Genomic DNA, 21,145 nt, shown 5'->3' with positions numbered 1-21,145 from the left:
TTTAAAGATAGCTAAAGTTTTCCCATGATAAAAATGACAAAGGGTAAATAAATTCTAAGAAATGAGTTCCATTACCTGACACTGCTGTGAGTTAGTCTGGACAATATAACCGTCCCTTCCAAACCAAAACCGTATCAACATGCCAGAAACTTGGAAGCCCTAAGTTCTCCCTTCCATTCCCATATCCACTTGGCCACAAAGCTGGGGATCCCCGCAGCCTGGTCCTCTTGCTCCACATCACTGTCGTTCTGTTGCTTCCAAGTGAGGCGCATCCTGGACTCAAGAAATGACCTCCCAGCCGGTCTCTCAGCTTTGATACCCTCTTCACCTGCCCCTACACACCTTCCAGAGGGTTCTTTCCAATAGGAAATCGAAGACGGTCTCTTTCCCCAGCACTTTCTACACAAAATACAAGGCCAGCTGGCTAGTCCTTCCTGAGCAGGTTCCTGCCTACCCTGTTGCCTTCACCCCCACACCCTGCACACAGCTGAAGCCTGGACAAACCCAGTTCAGGGTTTGGTTCTTACACTTCTCTTCAGGTCTAAGCTCACGCTGCTCTTGCTTCTGGAAATGCTCTACACCCAAACTCCCACCTATGCCTATATATCTGGAGAAAACCTACTCATCCTTTGATACTTCACTCAAGTGTCAGCTTCATTAGCTCTCCACCCCCCAACCCCGGTACAGTCTATCATTCCCTTTATGGTGACCCCATTGGTTCTGTATTCACTTTTCTTGCCATGCACGTGACAGTGACTACACCATACAACCTAATACAATTTAGCAACCTACATTTACTAGAATGCAAATTCCAAGGGCTGTGACTTATTTTGTCACCTCAGCTATTAGACATGGGAACCCCTACAGAAGTCATGTAATACATTTACTCAGTGAATACAAATGGGTACAAAGAAAACATTTTAAAGTCCCTTGGGTTAAAATTTTGCTACTTATACTTACAAATCTCAGATTTTAGTCAGATTGCTTCTGTGAATATCTGAGACCAAATGTAAATGTTTCCAAAAAGCTTATAATATACGCTTGAAAAATGATAATAAACCAAATGAGTTATACAAATGAAGGTAAAATATTCTTATTACCACGGCAGGGAAGTTTGGACTATAAGGACTAAATACATACAGAGAAAAAAAAACACAGTACTACTACTTTTAATCTAGAAATTCATGTTTTTTCAAATTAGTTTTAATACAAGCTTCCAGTCTTATCACTTCTATTTTTGAAATTTAAATTTGTTATTTCCATAGTAATCTTGAAATCACATTATTTTAAACTTAATGGGTTCTAAAAAAAAACCCCTAGAGAACACAGGGGGAATATTTCTCATCAATAAAGAAACCCCTGGGCGACGATTTGTCTCCTCAGTCCTTTTATCCAGTATACTAAGCTAATATCTATTTTGCTAGAATAGAAACGCAAAGCATGTTGGCAGTTCCCTGACTTCCTACTACCCTCTAAAGAATACAGACATACAGAGAAAAAAAAAAGTTTCAACAATTTTTCTATAACATCACTTTTACTTTTTCATTCATTACCTTACTGCTTTGTCAAATACCTAAGAACAGAATTTAAATAGAATCCCCGGAGTTTCCATGCTTTAAGATTTCAAACTTCAGATGTCTATGAATTTTTCTGGACACAGATTTCCCTAATCCTTTACCATGAACATCAGGATTTAAAAGGAATCAGTCGTGCTTCAAAGAGTATAGGCACAGATACCACTAAGTGACTAATTATAGCAAGACCTGCATCTAGATAAATATTGAATAAAATATGATTAAGCATCAGATCAGCTGAACCTAGCAAATACATGACTAATGACTAATAGCTCACAGGAAAGCGGGGTTACATTGTATCCTAGTGTTGACAACTGATCGTGTCTCCAATGTGTCTCAGATTTAAAAGCAGGGGGGAGGAGGTGAGGAGGGAAGGCTAGAACAACCCTGACCAGATATGCAGTCCTTCCTCATTAACATACAGGAAAAGACTGTAAAAATGAGCAGCCACACTGCACATCATAAAGAAGACAGCGTATTTTTTCCTTTAAAAAGACTACTCACAATGGGGTAACTCACCTAATGTTACGGACTCCTCAGAAAGAGGTAGTTTAAGTTGTAGATAAGCATGTATCCTGAGTTGAGCTATTAGTCATGCAAGTTAAAGTCCATGAGTTATTTATGATTTGAAATGTGTCAAAATATACTTTTATCACCACAAATCAATACTACTCACTTCCAGGGCTCTTGATTTCCTGTCGGGTGGTCTGTTCTGTGTGTGTGTGTGTGTGTGTGTGTGTGTGTGTGTGTGTAGTCATCCTCTGAGTGTGTGTGTGTGTGTGTGTGTGTGTAGTCATCCTCTGATATTCTTTTTGTACACATTTCAATCTGTATTAATGATCCAATGGTAGAAAGAGGGGAAGAGGATGCATAATTGTCCTCCAGCTCCTGGAGTAGACTCTGGGACACTTTCTTGGATTAATCTGTAAGGGTAAAGGTTTGCCTCTGTATTGATCTGTAAAGCTTGTTATACTGCCCTAATGCACTGTTTTCACTTTGGGAAAATGCTAAATGAGATTGCTGTCTAACATTAGAAGGCCATAAAACACAAGCCATGGCACCTTCCATTCAGGATAAAGGTTTCAAAAACATTTCCAATATGCATTATGGTAAACCCTCCATATAATCATAGAGTCAGCAATTGACTTTTATTGACTGCTTTCATTCCTGCTGATGGAAAAAGCCCCTATTAGGCAAAAATAATGAAAGGCAGACTTTCAAGATACCTAGAAAGGAAAATTCAATCTTAGCAGCAAAGGATGATTAGACAAGTTAATTTCTTTGTACGTAAGGAAGAGGCAAATAAACGGTGAATGACAATGTTAAGGATAAAATACAGATATGGAAAACTTAAAACACTAATAAAGAAGTGGGAAGATCTGATAGTTACTCAAAAACATGTTTAGCAAGAAAAAATCGGTGGAACAGAGTTAACCTTCGAAAACATACATTTAACAAAAACAAGAAAAAAAAATTCAGTTTTGTGGTCACTTGAAATTACTGGGAACCTTTCATGGATCCTACCATATGTACACACGTCTCTTTTCTTTTCTTTCTTGTACTCTTTTACTCTGCTCTTCCCTTCCACTCCCCTCATCTCCACAAGCACTAGCAGCCCGCCCTCCCTTTGGCCCTCCCTACCCCATAGAGTGGCACCAAAGGCCCAAGGGGTTGCTGACAGTACCAAAGGCAGAACTGGAGTCCCAAAGATTTGACCCCAGAACAAAATCAGAAGAAGCACTTTTGGTAGGTATTCTGTAGCCTGTCACCAGCAAAACATTTTTTGGCTAATGTTTAATGTTAATATTCACTTAAAAGGCATCTAAAAATATATATCCAAGTATTTTTTCTCATTATACTAACAGGTCTATTGTAGAAACTGTGGAAAAAGACAGAAAAGAATAAAGATACACATTCAGGCTGTTTCTAATTTTTCACTGCTTAAAAAACATGAAGGACATAAATTATTACTACCATTTCTGATTATTACCTTAGGAGACTTTCCTGTAAGTTAAATTAATTGATCAAAGAGAAACAAAAACAGTTTTAGCAAAAACAAAGCGGAGGGAGTATTCAGAAGTCCCCTCTTAAGACTCCGTAACACAGTTACACTTGGTTTTCTGTTTTAAAACTATCTGTTGGTTCCACTGCTGCCTCTACTTTCAAGTCTTAGAATCTTCTTTGATGTGGGTCTGAGGTTTACATTTCAAGAAAACTACTTACCCATCTTTTTAGTTCTGCTAATGTTAACGGTGAGGATAATAAGGTAACTTCAGAGAAGGAAAAAATATGGAGATAACACTCCTCACACCACTCTGCACTCAATCAGTTAGCAGCCACAACTCCCAAGGCTCTAGAGGACACTGAAGTCACTCATTATGAGTGTAGGCATGCAAAGAAAGGATCCTTTCTCTGTACCTGAACCAGAAGTACGCTGAGAGAGTTCTACAGATACTATGATGAAAGACCAGAGAGAGGGAGAAGAGCAGGAACAAGAAGGAAAGAAGGAGGGAGAGAGAAAATGAATATGAGAATGGCTGGTGTTAAAAGAATTCTAATTTTTTTTTTAACAGGTTGTGATAATGCATCCTCACAGGATCAGGTGGTCTCATAAAACCGTATTTTACACTAAAAGCAGACACACGACACAATCAGGGAATCAAATCTTTAGGTCTAGTTCCTATATCACAATGCAAAACTCTAATTTTTTTCTCTACCAACTTTTTATTAGCTGTTAAACCCAGTGATTAGGATTTCTGCTTTTCTTTTAAAATGCAAAACTAAAGCTACTAGGCACATTGCCAATATTTAAAAATATGTAATCCTTTACTTTTGTTTCTCTTATCACTTATAATTAATCTATTGTAAAATGCAATATAAAGAAAATAGCTGAAATGTACTATATTAACTTTTTGATTTTACCTTAAATCTAAATATCCTAATATTTGTTTTCAGAGTAAATTGTAAATAGCCTCTAACAATGCAAGATCTGAAAAATTCAATTTTAAGCTTTTCTGACATTCTTAATAACTGCTAACCCTTTTATTAATGATATTTCCATTTGAGCTATAATCAAATTTCCACAATTACACTTTAGAGGGCCCTCTCTAAAGTGGTCCAAATAGCTCCAAAAGCTGCCTGCTTTGTTTCCATTTGTTTTCATATACAATTTGAGATACAATTTCTTTTGATTACCAACATGATGAATGTTAACTAATACGTTTTCTACCAACACAACACAAAATGCCAAGCGGCCTCCACTGTTACCAGAGAAAGGAATGCTGACCTGGACATCACCTAGTTCAGCACTTAGCTCAACGAACCAGTCACACTGAGAGCAGACCATGACCTGTAATGAGGGCCTTACTATTTAATCAAATAGCTTCAGTTTGGGCTTTAAAAGAAAAGCTTAGCTTTGGCTAGCTAGAAAACAGAGCATATAAAATTCTATCCTGTAAACTCAAGGTTTGAAAGAATAGTATGTATCTGAAAATACTTTAAGATTTAACATTTTAATTTTAATCCACTATTGACTTTGGAAAAAGATGTCAGGTTCACAATTCCATAGTCTGGATCCTCAGGGGGAGCGTGACCTGGAGGGCAGGAGGGGAAAGCACTGCCAGCCTTCCACTCCAGTGTTAGGACTCTGAGTAAAAGCCCTAAACCCAAGAAAATCCAAAAGAGAGGACCTCTGGCCACCTATCCCTGCTAAAATGAGCAACACAGCACTCTATACACACAGATACACAGTTCTTATGCCGATAGGCCTCATACACCCTAAACAGACGGGTACAAACACACCAAAATGTAAGGTGAGCAAACAACTTTTCAATTTTGCAATGTGTTTTTCTTATTCAATAATACTGGGTCCTTGGAAATGATGGGGGCCAGGGTGGAAAAACCTAGGAGAGCAGGAATTTAACGACATGTGGCCACATGACACCTGGTAGAGGCTGAGGCTTCTCTGTGGTGCTCAGGGGAGAGTAACACACTCACACACTGACACGATGGGACTCCCCTGCTGCCTGGTTCCTTCTCAAGACGCAGCTCTCATTCTACCCTTCACAGAAAACCCTCCTGGGATCTTGCCAACTGCACCAAACCCTGAGTTGGATCTCACTGTATGGGCCCACCCAGCACAACTGAAGAGCTGGAGAGTTCCTGCTCCTCATTAGGGGTCTGAACTTAGGAAACTGGGTCTCCAAAGAATGAGGGTCCCCAAGTTTTGTTTAGCTGTTTAGCAGGTGGAAGGATTTGGGAAGTCAGGCATTTGGTATGAGGTGGAAGAAACAAACCATTGGCTAATTTTTACTTTCCAACATATCTTGATGTTCTTGACTTATATTTGGGCTACATATCTCTAAAAAGGCAGATAAAATTTTTACTTAATTCTTACTTGGAAGATACCAGGACTAAGAGGCAATAATTGTATAGAGTTTGGGGACTCAACATAACTGAAGGCAACATGAACTCAATCTGGAAGGACCCCAAATAAACTTCCAGATCACATATAATTTAGAACGATCACGTACTCATGAGATGCTATTTTCTCAAGCCTACAAAGTCTTCTCAACAGGCAAAATTCTATAGCTAACAAATTGCACTTTCGTCTGGGTGGGGAGCCTTTATTTAAAGAGCTATAAGCCATCCCTCCCTCCCTTTCTTTCTTAACAATGCTTGAAATATTGTTATTGTTTAATAAATGTCAAATAATAATGCTGTAATAAAAACAGGCACTAGTGGGTTAACAATGCAGTTTTTTAGCAGCAGTTATATAAAGTCTTCTGGGTAGAACTATCTCCTAGCATGCACATAGCGGGAACAGAATAAAATCACAGGCCATAGAAGTAGCCCTTGGTTATAAGAATTGCAAATTTGAAGATTATTCTCTTTGTCCTTTCAAAAGATCCACAGGTATTGGAATGAAAATGTTAAATTCGAATCTCCAAAGGATATATCAATGTGTGAATGAGACCAAGTAATCTTAACACAGGTCAAACTTTTTATTTGAATATCTCAATTAGATTTCAGGGTCAAGAAAAGCATTGTTATTACTACTGTTATTAAAGAAAGGCATGGCATTTACTCTCTCCTGACTTCGTAAAACAACTGTTTAATTACGTAACAGAAATACGTTCATCATGAGCCATATACAATGCATCAGTCATAGATTTTTCCTTAAATAACTATTTTCTTAAATATCTATATAATATATTCTACTTATGCTGACACCCCCGAGGCTTTGTGAGTTATTTCCAATCCCTCATGATGCTACTCTGGAATGTTCATCAAAATTGGTCTTAGGATTAAAAACATGAGGGTTGGTTGGTTCATTTATTCTTTTATCTGCTCAGTCACTCCCACAACAGAAGGAAGACAGGAGGAACTGGGATAAGTTGAGGAAAGCAGAAATATATTAGGAAGCAAAATAATCTACTGGAATTAGAGGAGAAAGGGAAGGAATCCACCCTTCCCAGTGGTGGGCACAGCAACCTATCCACTGGGAAGGACGAGGGAGAGAAATGGGGAGTCCAAGGCTGGGAACTAAAGCAAACTATGACATCTGTCTTCGAAGATAACTTTAATTTCAAGTTCTTGAAGGGGTGGTACTCCCTTTATCACCCATTTTTCCTGCAGAAAACCTAATGTTTAGAAGATGGATAACTGGAAATAGCCAACATGGGAGTCCCCAGTGTAGCCAAGGGACAGGGCACCAGGCTTGGCAATCTACCAGGTTTTTCTGACAAAGGATACTAACAATCAACCTAAGACTTAACGAGAAAATTGAAGGGAACATCAAACATGCCCTCCCAGAAACAATCCTTCCCTATTTGGAGAAATACTTACTTTATGGGCCTTCTTATATCACTTTCCTCAATCTATTAGAATCGCTTAGAATCACAGACTCTTGCTGTTGAGTAGCATGCAGGCAGCTTTCTGTGCAGAAATATAAGTGGGCACGCATGCATGTGAAGCTTCTATTTTTAGGTGTTTATAATTTTTTACAAAGAATTGCCCTTTGGGATGAATTTTATATGTTCCTTCTCAGCTGAGGGGTGACTTGGGTGGTACAAAGTTTGGTGAAATTCCATTTGAGTCGTCCATGCATAAAAATACATTCCAGTACCCCTACCTCTTCCCTGCTGTGATCAAATTTAAGAGAGTGCTTTTAATACCAAGAGAAGTCAAGAACAGTTTAATTTTAAAAAATTCAAAACTGTCACATATCTCAATGAGGACTGTGACACATTCTAAAAAACTAGGTTAAGACCAAAATTTAAGTCTGTGGTGAGAGAGCGTGTTACATTACTTTACATGATACGCTTTTCTCCACTACACTTTAAAAGCAAGATCCAAATACCAGATACACACTAGAAGGAATGTGTCTGGCTCCCTTAACTGAAAGAATTGCAAATGTATTTATTTTAGGGACAAGTGAAGAAAAAAAATTATCCATACTGATTTGCCCTTTAAGTGTCAGAGTGCTAAAAATGAAGAGCAGCAGAAGCAGCAGTGGGAGGAGGGGGAGAGTCAAGCCTTTGTCTGTTTTCCATCACTATCAGTAACTTGAAGAGGGGAATGCTTAGGCACTGCCACTGGAAGAGGGAAATCCCAAAATGGGGCCAATGGGCCATGCTGCCAAACTTCCTTGGATGCAGTGCTGCAAGGCAGAAAGAATGTCACATGGACATCAGAGCTGTGCCACTGTGTACAGACTAGGAAGGGGGCAGTCACGGATGGGCAGGAACGAAGTGGAGGGGAGAGAATACTAAATACTCCCCCAAGAAACTTATTTACTGGGGGAGAAACACACACACTCATAAAGGTCACAAGTAACACAAGGCAACCGAAGTGTCAAGGAAACAGTACAGGCAGTATACGCTACAGCTGTTCTGAGGGTATAACCATTCTATTGTGGGTGGATAGTTTGGGGGAAGGGGTAGTCTGGGGGGATTCCAAGGAAGAGAGGAGATGGGATTTTAAAAAAGCCCACAGAGTGAAGGACTGTAAGAGTCAGAGGGCGTTTGAGAGGCTCTAGGTGAGCTGAGGTCCAGGCTCAATCGAGTCTGGCATATTCAGGGGACTCAGGTTGTAGTAGAGGGTTGGAAGAGTGGGGTAGTGCTGAGAAGGGAGGGGCTGGGATACGGAGAGTCTGCCAAGAAGAGACAGCACACCTAGAGTCTATCCTGCAGGTGATGAAAAGTCACTGGCCTTTCTAAATGAGAGGGTGAAGTTATAAAGGTACCATCTTGGGAAGGTGGATCCAATGTAAAAATAAATCAGACGGATGGAAGTGGAACTCCATGGCAGGGAGGTCAGTGAAGCAGCATCCAGCTATAAAGATGAAACAAGCTGATGAAGAGAATGATCCAGCAAGAATGGAGGCACTGGAAAGAAAGGATAGAATGATGTGGTAACTGAGAGGACATGGAGGTAAAGAAGATGAAGGACTGAGAGAATAACAGGATGGCTTAGGCCTTGGGGATTTAAAGAATAAACATGCTCAAGTAATGACAGGAAGTTCAAGTGGAAATAACATCTCCTCACCACGATCTAAAGCATGGAGTTGGAGCTCAGCATGATGGCAGGGCTACAGCTGCAGTGTCGAAATCCCCTGCAAGATGTGGTGGGGAGTGTAGAGGCAAAGGGAAGGAAGGACAACAGAGGCTTGGTGAACAGTCCATACCTGGGGGTGACAGGGAAGGAAGATGGAGCAGTAGGAGAATGGACCGTGGAGAGAACTGGTGTAACACAGCATCACAAGGCTGGGTAGACCAGAGTTTCATGACAGAGAAGACAGTCAAAAAGAAGGAAGACATAAACGGCCACGGAATGTGCTCCGTAGCAAGCTGGAGAAAGAATCTGAGCACAGTGCGTGAGGCAGAAGCCAGGTAGAAATTGGTAAAGAAGAAAGTGGGCAGTGAAGAAGAAATGGAGGTGGCAGGATGAGGTCAATTCAGTATCCTTTAGAGTACCTGTGAGATACCAGGCACCTTGGGACATGACAAAGAGACTGAGTCAGGCAGACCTATCTAGCTCATAAGAGCTGCTTTAAAGGGACACATCTGGCAATAGTAAAATACAAAAGGGAAGGATTACATCTGTCTGGAGATGACTAGGAAAAGTTTTAGATGAGATTATGGAATTTCAGTAGGGTCTTCAAGAATGGAAAGGGCTTAGGCAATTAGAGATGGGATAGAAAGGCATTCTAGACAGAGAATAAATGAAGGAAAGGCAGCAAAAGAAGAGAGAAGAAAAGGCTAGAGCTGGAGGCAGTGACATCTCTAACAGACTTTTTTTTTTTTTTTTAAAGATTCACATGGAGATTTACATACAAATTACAGAGTCAAAACACTTTCATCAAGGACACATTCTGTAAGCAGACCATGACATTCCCATCAAGTAGAAGAACTAGTAAAAATGTGCTTAAAAGTTAGGATGTCAGAGAAGGTGGTGTGAAAAGGGCGAGTTTTCAATTCTTTTAGAGAAAGACAAAGAAGGGCAGGCAGAAAGGAGGGCATGGTCCTTGCAGACCTGGTGTGGTTAAGGAACAACACTTCGATTTCTTAGCTAAAGAAGGGTGTCCACAGTGAAGAACATTACAAAATAAGGCTGGTGACATGGGGAGGAGTGGAAGGAAATGGATTGCTGGGTAGGAAACCTCACCAGCTGGGTCAGTGCTCTGACAGCAAGAGGAATTCTAGTGAGTAAGCCCACGCATGAGAAAAAAGCAGTACACGAGAAGAAGGTTCTCCTAAAGGAGCTGGACACAGAACAGCAGAGACAGCATACGAACTGGGGGGAGGCCCCGCTGCCTGGCCCTGCAGTGGTACCTGAGCAGGTGTAGGGGACCCCACAATGGGAGATGTTCAACACTGGCAAGGGATGCTCCAGGCTCCTCTCTGCCCCCCAGGCTGTACTTTCCACCACAGCATATCATTTTACATATAAACATATCTAAGGCAGGAATATATTTATGTATTTACTGATGGGCTTCACCTCACACTTATACTGAGTGTCCAGTACTTCTAGCCCAAGTTCTTTCTTGTTCTCCGAAACAGACGTGCGGTAAAATGAATGGTTAATGGAAAATGGAATAAGAGTTTATGGATGTTAGACAGCAATGATTACTTATTCTGCACGAGCTCATGATTTCACAAGTTTAATTTAAAATCATATACCATGTATATGCTGACATATACATAAAAAATATATATATACTTGACATAAATATCTACACTTGATCTTAGCCAAAAGGCTGAGAAATGATTATAAAATATATCTGAAAAAATACACAATTGGAAATAGCAGTTGCTTCCAAGGAGGGGAGTTGGATAGGTGGCCAAAGAGTTATGAAGGAGATTGACTTCTGCATATAATATTTACATTTTCTATCATGTGCATATATTGCTTGTCAAGAAATAACATTCAAAAAAATGCAATGATATTTTATTTATATATATTGTATCCCCTGAGAAATTGCTGTAATAAAGTTTGCTTTTCCCCCTAGATGCCTGGGCACCACAATTCCTAATGGTGATGCCATTTCCACAGGTTTTGTGGCACTACATAGAAAACTGATTGAAAACTTAAAGACGACAGAGATGAAATCCCACATGCAAACTCTACGCAAAGACCAAAATGTAAACTGGGAAACAATTCATAATGCCCCCTACATTATCAGCCTTCAGCACAAGTTTGGCACAAACCCTTCTGATTTAGTATCGCAGTAACCTTGTGAGAAAAGAGACAGAGAAACCAACGCATTATTCAAGTCATGGGGCAAGCCATTGGGTGTGAGGTGTAACATGAGCATCTGGAAAGCCTGGAAGCTTTCTCTATTCATGAAATTGTAAGTTGGCCCCTTCTCGGTCTTTTTAATTACTCTCTCCCCACCCGCTTTCCTCTTTTATTTTTAAGTAATTCCCAAAGCTCAGATATTTGTCCCTACTCCTCTTCTACAGTTCCTTGTGAAAGTATTTTTCTTTCTTTAGGGGTACTCCTACGACTCTGTGTGTGACTGAATTGGATTTCGAGTCTCTTTACCAGTTGGTAGCTGTGTGATCTTAGGTTTCTTTAGTCTTCAGTTTTTCTATAAAATATACAATCAGTAATCTTAGCCATCTGAAGCCAGAGACTACATCTGATGATCCTCTTAGATTCCTTCTAAGACTCTACACTAAGTATCAACTGGATATGGTCAATTTGTTATTAGTTTTCTTATCCAAACAAGATTTTCCTCCTACTTTTCACCAATAGCAATCTTGTTAGCTCATCAGCATACATCAATTTTTGGTTCTTTTGTTATTTATTCATCTTCCTGTTTTTAAATTATTAGTTTTCTTGAGACAGGATCTTGCTCTATCACCCAGGCTAGAGTAGAGTGCTGTGATCACAGTTCACTGTAGCCTCGATCTCCTGAGTTCAGGTGATCCTCCCACCTCAGCCTCCTGAGTAGCTGGGACTACAGGCGCATACCACCACACTCGGCTAATTTTTGTGATTTTCTTTTGCTGAGATGGGGTTTCGCCGTGTTGCCCAGGCTGGTCTCAAACTTCTGGGCTCAAGTGATCCGCCATTCTTGGCCTCCCAAAGTACTAGGATGTGGCATAAGCCACAGCACCCGGCTGATTCTTTACTTTCAAGAAGTCACTGAGGTTGTTAGTTCTTGTTTTAAAATACCTCTTTCAGGCCGGGCGCGGTGGCTCACGCCTGTAATCCCAGCACTTTGGGAGGCCGAGGCGGGCGGATCACAAGGTCAGGAGATCGAGACCATGGTGAAACCTGTCTCTACTAAAAATACAAAAAATTAGCCGGGCGCGGTGGCGGGCGCCTGTAGTCCCAGCTACTCAGGAGGCTGAGGCAGGAGAATGGCGTGAACCCGGGAGGCAGAGCTTGCAGTGAGCCGAGATCGCGCCACTGCACTCCAGCCTGGGCGACAGAGCGAGACTCCCTCTCAAAAAAATAAATAAATAAAAAATAAAAATAAAAATAAAAAATAAAATACCTCTTTCACTTTTAACCCTTCCTCAGTTTTCCATATCCTTACCACAGGCTAAGTTATCACTTCAAGCATACACTACTATTACTACAACTTTCAAACAGTCCATCTGCCTCACGTGCCTCCTTTTTGTGTTCATCAACATGAATTCTAGTGAATGAATAGCCTGCAAAATGCCAACCTTTCCTAGGAGTACAACCAGCATTCTTCCTTCTCCCTCTCCTCCAACTACCAATGCTAATTTTACTTCTAAAATATTTATCATATCCCCTGCCTCCTCACAAGGTACTACCTGTGGTGTTGCAGGAAAGAGTACCCACTGAAACTTCTGCTTAAACCGCTCTTTACCTATTCTGGCCTCAAAGTGAAGGACAGATGGTGACATTTGCAAGGTTGTTTTCAAACACAATCTAATATGAACCAGTATAACAGCCGAAGAGCACAACTGCACATATTCCTAATGTTCATTCCCAAGCTATGTTATACAATTATAAAATCATGCTCTGAATTGATTTTATTTTCTTCTTTTGGATAAGGGCACTATCTCCAGCAGCGATAAGTTTCCATAGGAACTAAATTCATTTCAAAAGGTTTGAACATAGAGGCTTTAAAAAAAGTGCTCAAACAACATACGAATTTTGTACACAGTGCCTTGCATTCTTGAAAATGTTAACCTTTTAATCTCCTGGAAGTCCCTGGAAATGAGAAAATGGTCTCTCTGTATTTGGGAAATGGACATGTTTAAGGTAACTGGTAAGGAAAATAACTTAGAAGGTGAGTTGCTAATTCGTAATATCTCACCTCTAGCATTAAACACAACTAATCACACACGATAACACTATTTACTAATTTTTAGAAAATAAGTGCATCATGCATTCAAGTTGTTGTAATATTTTCCTACTTAATACTCCATAAATTAAATATAAAAACTAGAAGAAAATATACCTTCAAGGTATTTTATAGCTAATAAATGTGAGAAGTTTATACGGGTGTATAAGCACACTGAACTGCACGTGCCCCTGTGAAACATCCACACGATAACTCTGTAATTTGAAAATTCTAACATGTTTCTTTTTTTGCTCTGATTAAAGTATTCAGTACTGATGCCATAAGAAGGCAGTAAATTCCAACATATCCCTTTGTATTACATAAATGGATTTAAGCATTTTACAGAGGACAGGCAAGATTTAGCAAATTGGCTTAACATTCTAGTCTGCTGCTGAGACTAAAATGAACAAGACCAACTATGAAGTACAGAAAACAACAATCTACCACACAGATTCTCCAAATGATTATGATGAGTCTCATACATGAGTATTTCAGAGGTGGAATCTCAATGATTTCTACGTAAAGGGATAATGATATATTACTGTAGGACCAAATAATGCATTTCTCAATTCATGTCTGCATTGGATTCACCATGCTAAGCTCCATTAGTTTTACATCTCCCTAAGGGTTCCAATTCAGCAGTATTAATACATGCCATTACACACAGCCCAATCTAAGAATGGCTGCCTTATGAAAGCCCCTTAATACTACTCTCCAGTTGAGTGTTTCTGGAGAAAAATCACAAAACTAGGGAAACTAGAATCACTATAAACTCACAGACACTAAATCCTGTCACAATGTTATGGCTCTTCTTTGGTAAACTCACTCTCCCCCTATTACTAGGATTATTCATGCCATCTCCAACCTCCTCAAAAATCTCGCCTGGTTCTTTTCCCTTTCCACCCTTGGCTAATGTGCTGGCCTGTTGTTTCACTGAGATAAAAATAAACCAAAAGATAACTCCCTCATCTTCCCAACATAAGATCTGGATCGGCACCCATCTTCTCCTTTTCTATTGTTACTTTGGAGGAAGAGTGTCTCTCTCATTAAAAGAAAGGCAATCCCTATGCATGGATCCAATTCTTACCTTCCTCCACCCTTGCCTTCTAGTGGGATTTTCTCTCCTGAGATGGTTCTCACCTGCCTTCTGGCATTCTTTAGAACAGTGCCATCCAACAGAACTTTCTGCAGTGATGGAAATGTACTAAATCTACGCTGTCTAACATGGTGGTCACACCACTGGTGGTAACTTAGCACCTGAAATATGACTAGTGCAACAAAGGAAAAGCATGTTAAATTTTACTTAATTTTAATAAATTTAAGCGGTCATAAGTGGCTAGTGGCTACCATGTTTTTGGAAGCACAGCTCTAGCAAATACCCTTTCAATTTCTGCCTCCACTTCCTTACCTTCCATCCATTCTTCTCTATCCATGCCAAAGTGGCTTTCATTCAACTGTTGGATAGAACTGCTCCTGCTAAAATCACAGGCCTCTAAGTGGCCAAATCCAGTGATTTTTAGTAGACATCTTACAGGACCCGATCAGCACAGACTTGTTCCAGTAAATTGTCCCTTTCTTGAAGAGAGTTTCTTGAGCTTCCATAATACTACACTCTCCCGTTTTTCCTCCTGGCTGTCTGGCTCACTATCTTCTAACTGATCCCTCAATGTTGGAGTTCCTTGGGGTGATGGTCCTGGAGGTCTCTCTGCTATTCTCTCTCTCCTCTCTCCACAGATACCTCAACCATTCTCATGGCTTTAAATACCATCTATGTGCTGGTCGCTATCTAATTTGTATCTCCAGCCCAGCCTTCTTATAGGTGACTGACTACTGCTATTTACGTGGAAGGCATTACAGGTACCACATGTTTAAAACTGAACTAATTACCTCCTCTACCCCCAATTTATTTTTTTTCTCCCCCATCTCAGTAAATAGACCCTCCAAATTCAGGAAGTTGTCCTTGATACCTTTCCCTTTCCCCCTTTCATTCCCAATATCCATTCTGTCACCTAGTCTTGTCTAAATTCTAATACATCTAGAATTGACCACTTCCTTTTTTCTTTTCTTCTCTTTTTTTTTTTTTTTTTGAGATGGAGTCTTACTGTAGCCCAGGTTGGAGTGCAGTGGTGCAATCTCAGCTCACTGCAACCTCTGCCTCCTGAGTTCAAGCTGATTCTCATGCCTCAGCCTCTCCAGTGGCTGGGATTACAGGTGTCTGCCACCAAGCCCAGCTAATTTTTGTATTTTCAGTAGAAATGGGGTTTTACCATGTTGGCCAGGCTAGTCTCAAACTCTTGACCTCAAGTGATCTGTCCACCTTGGCCTCCCAAAGTGCTGGGATTACAGGCATGAGTCACCGTGCCTGGCCTGGAATGGATCACTCTGTATTTCCATTGCCATTATCTTAGTCCAAGTCACCATAACCACTTGCCTGGACTATTTCAATAGTCTCCCATGTAGTCCCTCTGTTTCCGTTTTTGGTCTCTAACTCTCTTCTCTACCACAATTCATTATCAAAACAACAACAGCCAGAGTGCCCCTTTTTAAACTACAGATTTGGTCTCACAACTTCTAGGTTACAACCCTAACCCTTCAAGATTTCCTACCTCTCTTGGGATATATCCAAAACAGTGATTATGACCTACTAGGTCATACAAGATGTAACCCCTGCCTCCATCTCTCTCTACAATGCTTTCCCACAATAGGTTTCCCTTCAGAACTCCAAAGGAGCTCAGCAACTTCCTCAGGGTCTTAACACACATTGGCCCTGCTGCCCTTCCCCTAATGCCTACTATTTTAGCCTTTATATCAGCTTTAAGAAGTTGTCTCCAATGCCTCACAGTCAATTTCCATGGGACATGCTCCTCATAGCATTTGACAGCACTTTTCACAATTGCCATTGTCAAGTTATTTGGATGATCAGTTATTTCTCCCATTAGACCAGAAGCTCCAAAAGGGCAGTATTCCCAGTGCCTTTTACATCTGCCAAACACCATCAGCTGCTCAAACCTTTCCCCCTGAGAAGCCACTGGGGTACCTTCTCCACTTCTCATCAGCACTCTATTAGTCAGTGTATATGTGGGGGAACAAGGCAGACCTGTGAGGAAGAGTGGTCAAACTACACATGTTCTTAACATCCCAACTGGAATTGAGAACCAATTCCCCAATAAATACTTAAGTTCTAGAATACAGTCATTACTTATGTTTTAGCCATTTACTGTGATGGTTAAAAACACAGGATCTAGCATCTAAAATATGCATATCCAAAACTGGGATCTACCTCTTACTTGCAATGGAAGCTTGAGCAAATTTCTTGATCTCTCTAAGACGCAACTTCTTCCTCAGTTCCTACTGTTTAACATTGTTGTGAAGATTAGTAAGATAACGTTTAAGCTCTCCACACAATGTCTGGCATTGAGTAAGCCTGTAATAAATGGTAGCTGTTATTATTATTAATACACATTTATTGTTAATATATTTCTGCAGGTTATTCTGGGAACCTAACCATTAGTTATCATCTTCTTTCCAAAGAAAAATGAGCTGCTATTTTCAAACAGCCAACTTAAAAACCAAGTTTTAGAATATGATACGTCTGAGAGTTGGTAACTGCTCACGAAACTTGAAGGTGACCACAAAGTGTTCAGGTGGTGGAAAAAGAGGAGGGCTGCTGCATGTGTTTTTGATGAAGGGATTAAAAAGCTGTACTCATGTTAAAAACCACACCTCCATCATGGGGTACATAATGAACATAAACCTACGTATCTTTTCTTTCCCCAAGTACGTGCTCACAGGGAGCAACAGTCCTCCCTATGAATAAATGCAACTGTATTTGAAGTAATTACACTTGGCATAGATTTGCCCACTGCTGGTGGCAGGGCTGCTACTTGTGACTAAGCAGTGAGGGGAACTCAACAGAATTGATGGCAAACTGCTTTAATTTGCCTTAATAGTAGCAAAATCTTGCCTAAAACAAGTTGGATGTTTCAAGAATAATAAATCCACACAGTTAAAGTTCTATTACTGTTAAACCAGTATTCAAACAGGCCAGAAACTGGTTTCTAGCCTCTTTTCGTGTGTTTCTGTATCCTTAGGGTCACAAATGTTATTTTGTGATGCCAAGCAGATGGTCTTCTGGAGGAGGCTTAGACATGCTGGTGTTATTAAAATGTTGGGTAACATTTCAGTTTAATCACGCTGTGAGGTCTGTCCCTTCCCCTACCCCACACCCACAAAAGCTTTAATCACCAAAGGACATTTAGAAATAATAGGGAGAAATGTGAAAGTACTAATGATGATTTCATTTTCAAATGGTCTTAAATGAACAGGTAATGACAGCATTGCCTGTAATGGCCTTGTAGCCAACTCATAAGCAGGAATGGGGAAGAGGATGAACTAGGAGGATTCTCCTTTCTATATATGCACCATGGCTGAATGCAAAGAAAACCCAGATAAAATTAAAGGTCTTCCCTGTGCCTGAGTGAGTGGCCTTTGTGAAGGATGAGTGAGAACCTGAAGCCTTACACATCATAAAATCATGGTGTATGTGGATTGATTACCATTCAGAAGTTAATTGCACATTACTAAATGATTATGTGAAAAGTCTATAAAATCTGGAGTTTTGGCAAATCAGATCATACATCATATCATATATCATATCATGGTACTAGAGGTATGTAATGGCTGTGGCTATACAGCAGACCATGAAACTGAAATTTTAGACTTGTTGGCCTAACTTAATCAATGTCAACTGTCAAATAGGAAGATTATGGCCAGCAACTCAAATTTGAGCTAGGACTGAAGACCCGAAAAGAGAAAGACTTAAGTACTGCTCAGGATGATAACTTCAGTTTAAGGTTTGAATAACTGGTTTTGTTATCTAAATTGAATAATGAGATAATTTTTATCACAATCACATACTGCATAATGAAATCAAGGAATGAAAGCTTTTTATCAAAGGATTTCAACGTGATGGTAAATCAATTATAATATTAATTTTTATCAAACACCATCAAATCTGGCCACTTTTAGATCTCCAATATTGGTTATAAGTGCCAACATTTAGACTGAAAGAACTGTTTAACAGATGGAGCATTTCCTCCTTCCAGTATTTAGGAGTGAGGCCATCTGACTGAAGTCTTATTTCCCTGCTTATAAACTAAGGTCTTTGCCCAGGAGACTATTTCAAAAATGTACCAAAGGTTAATATGTTTGCATATATTACAAATGCTCAGCAAAATGGAATCTTAATATATTCTCTTAGTCATTATAAACGAAACGGCAGGAAAGACTGCACATAAAGGACATTTTACCAGTTGTTCTTACTCTGATTACCTTTCAGGTACCTGCAAATGCCAGTCAGTTTCACTGGCGCTCAGGTTGCCTGAAATGAGGGAGAAGTAATGAGTTCTCCTACTAGGAGCCATACTGGGACAAGAGGTAACAAAATATAGAGTCCTGTTTTGTGATATTTCATTTCACCAAACCTGCTGGTAGGAAAAAAGGTGAAAAGAGAACAGAGAAAAGATATGAAAATTGCACTATACAGTCCTTTACGCTTTTGTCCTTCTTTTTTCCTTCTCTCTCTTCCTCCTTTCTCTCCCCTACCCCAACCAGATCCTTCCTATTTCTGGTTTAGGCACTGTCAATCAAGGGGTGAACACATTTTTATATATGCTTTTAAAGCAGAAGTAGCAAATACAAAGGAAAAATGCCAGCTCTTTCAATGCTTAAGCCAGCGACAGACATCACTAATCAATCTTGACATTCTTTTAGGCTGAGTCTGTCATAGCCTCTGAATCCTTTTCAAGGAAATACTGCAGGGCGCTACCACGATCAATGGAGTTGGTGCCTGAAACAAAATTTATTTGCCTTCCCTTGCACTAAACTTTTCCTTAGTATTCTATCTTTAGCATTGGGTTGGACTTTCTTGGTTCGGCACTTTCTTATGGTCATGTAGTTCAGGCTGGGCATTTTGTCAGATTGAAATTCACGAGAAGCCTGGCTCTCCTCCAATAAGCACCTTGCCATACAAAATCCACAGTGTCTGAAAATAATAGAGACCAGATAATGCCCCTTTCTGGCTCAATCCACATCCTCTAAAAGGGAAGCAAAGCCAGGAAAAATCATCTGGGCTTAGCAGTCTCTTTCTTCACTTTCTGGAGTAAAAGAGTTTGCCTCTATTAAATGTTTGAGCCTTGATCTCAGCTATGTCTGTTTTTAAAGTTGATTTGAGGTTTAGATTTAGCATTTACCCTTTCAAAAAGTTTCTGCTTAAAAGAAACTTTTATGACAGTCACTAGATTGCCTTCATGAGCATTTTAGGAGTACTTTCGCCATATATTAACATACTGGCTCATTTGGCTTCATAGTTAATTGCATGATCTCTCCAGAAAGCCCTTAATGACACCATCTCACATCCAACCTTCATAATTTGGCTCTCCGCAAATCTGAGAGCAGGGCTTCCCAGGCACCATCTTACTGCCATTGTGGGCCAAATGTGATTCTCCCCAGCTGCTGCTGTGTCTCCTCCTTTACGGCAGGGGCTTGCCTGTACACTCCAAGCAATTCCAGGAACCAGAAGCCTTCCAGGCAACAAGAGGCTATTAGATGCAACCTGCTTGGGCCAGGGCCATATTCTGCTCCCAGTGATAACTAATGCATGCTTCTGCTGGTATTTTTTCATTCTATTGCTTGAGAGGATTGCCTCCCACATTTGCACAAAGGATTTCCCTAGATAAAGAACATCCGAGAACGGCCAAATCTTGCCAGAATTCAATAAATGGAATATAAAAGCCTGAAAAAAAACCTGGAATATCAAAATGGAAGTAGGTTCCACTATGACAAATGTGGCTGCCTGAGAAACAGACAGGAGACACAAAGGGCATCTCTGTCTTCTCTGTCTTTACCTGGGAACTGAAAGAAAGATGGCGATTTCTCTGTCCACGTGCTGGGCCGTAGCCTCCACAGCTGCCAGCTCTAAAGAAAAGGGCAGCACTCATCCGCTTTATGAAGAGTTGAAAAGATTTACGTAATTTTCTTGGGGTCCCAAGCTTTTTTCTTTTTTGGCATTACCCATAATGTATTTGTCCATGGGATAAGCAGAGATGCCTTCCCCCAACAATTATATTTGCTTAAAGGAAAACACAGCTGCCTTTCTTGAATATTAAGATGCAACTGGGACTAGTGAGACTAAAGATTTAAAAGGGAAGGAAAGTTTTTATAGCATAAAAGATACTCCATTATATCAAAGTGCATTGAGATTAAAAAAAAAAAAAAATGAGGCAAAGTGATGACTATTCTCCTTAGTGACAAAAGGTCCAATTGAGAAAGAAGCTCTAGGTACCATTTTCCAGAAGAGCCACCTGCCACTACTTGGAGCTATTGTAGATATTCAGGAGTCAGAATTTTACACTCCTGCCACCTCTGGGGTTCATAGGGGAGAGTATGCACACATGTCTCCCTTGAGGCAAAGCCAACAGGTAATTACTTGATCACTGACACCTTGGGATAACTGAACATGAAGTCGATTTCTTAATGACTCTCTCTTAAAGAACCAGCATCACACTGCTAGCTACTGCACCTGTAGTCCCAACTACTCAGGAGGCTGAGACAGGAGGATCACTGAAGCCCAGGAGATCAAGGCTGCAGTGAGCTATGATCATGCCACTGTACTCCAGCCTGAGTGACAGAGTGAGACCCTGTCTCAAAAAAAAAAAAAAAAAAAAAAAAAAGTTATTATTTG

At 40.2% G+C, this 21,145-nt stretch overlaps 1 protein-coding gene across 4 annotated transcripts in view; it reads right to left on the bottom strand.

The window, feature by feature from the left end:
* Positions 1-21,145, bottom strand: part of CHCHD3 (coiled-coil-helix-coiled-coil-helix domain containing 3) — a 296,929-nt gene that overhangs the window by 11,799 nt on the left and 263,985 nt on the right. The gene's annotated exons all lie outside the window — the stretch shown is intronic.

This window comes from Mandrillus leucophaeus, unplaced genomic scaffold, assembly GCF_000951045.1.
Source record: "Mandrillus leucophaeus isolate KB7577 unplaced genomic scaffold, Mleu.le_1.0 Scaffold5, whole genome shotgun sequence".
Classification (NCBI taxonomy): Eukaryota; Metazoa; Chordata; class Mammalia; order Primates; family Cercopithecidae; genus Mandrillus; species Mandrillus leucophaeus.
Note: the sequence above shows the minus strand (reverse complement) of the source record. Positions and strands in the feature narration are given on the sequence as shown.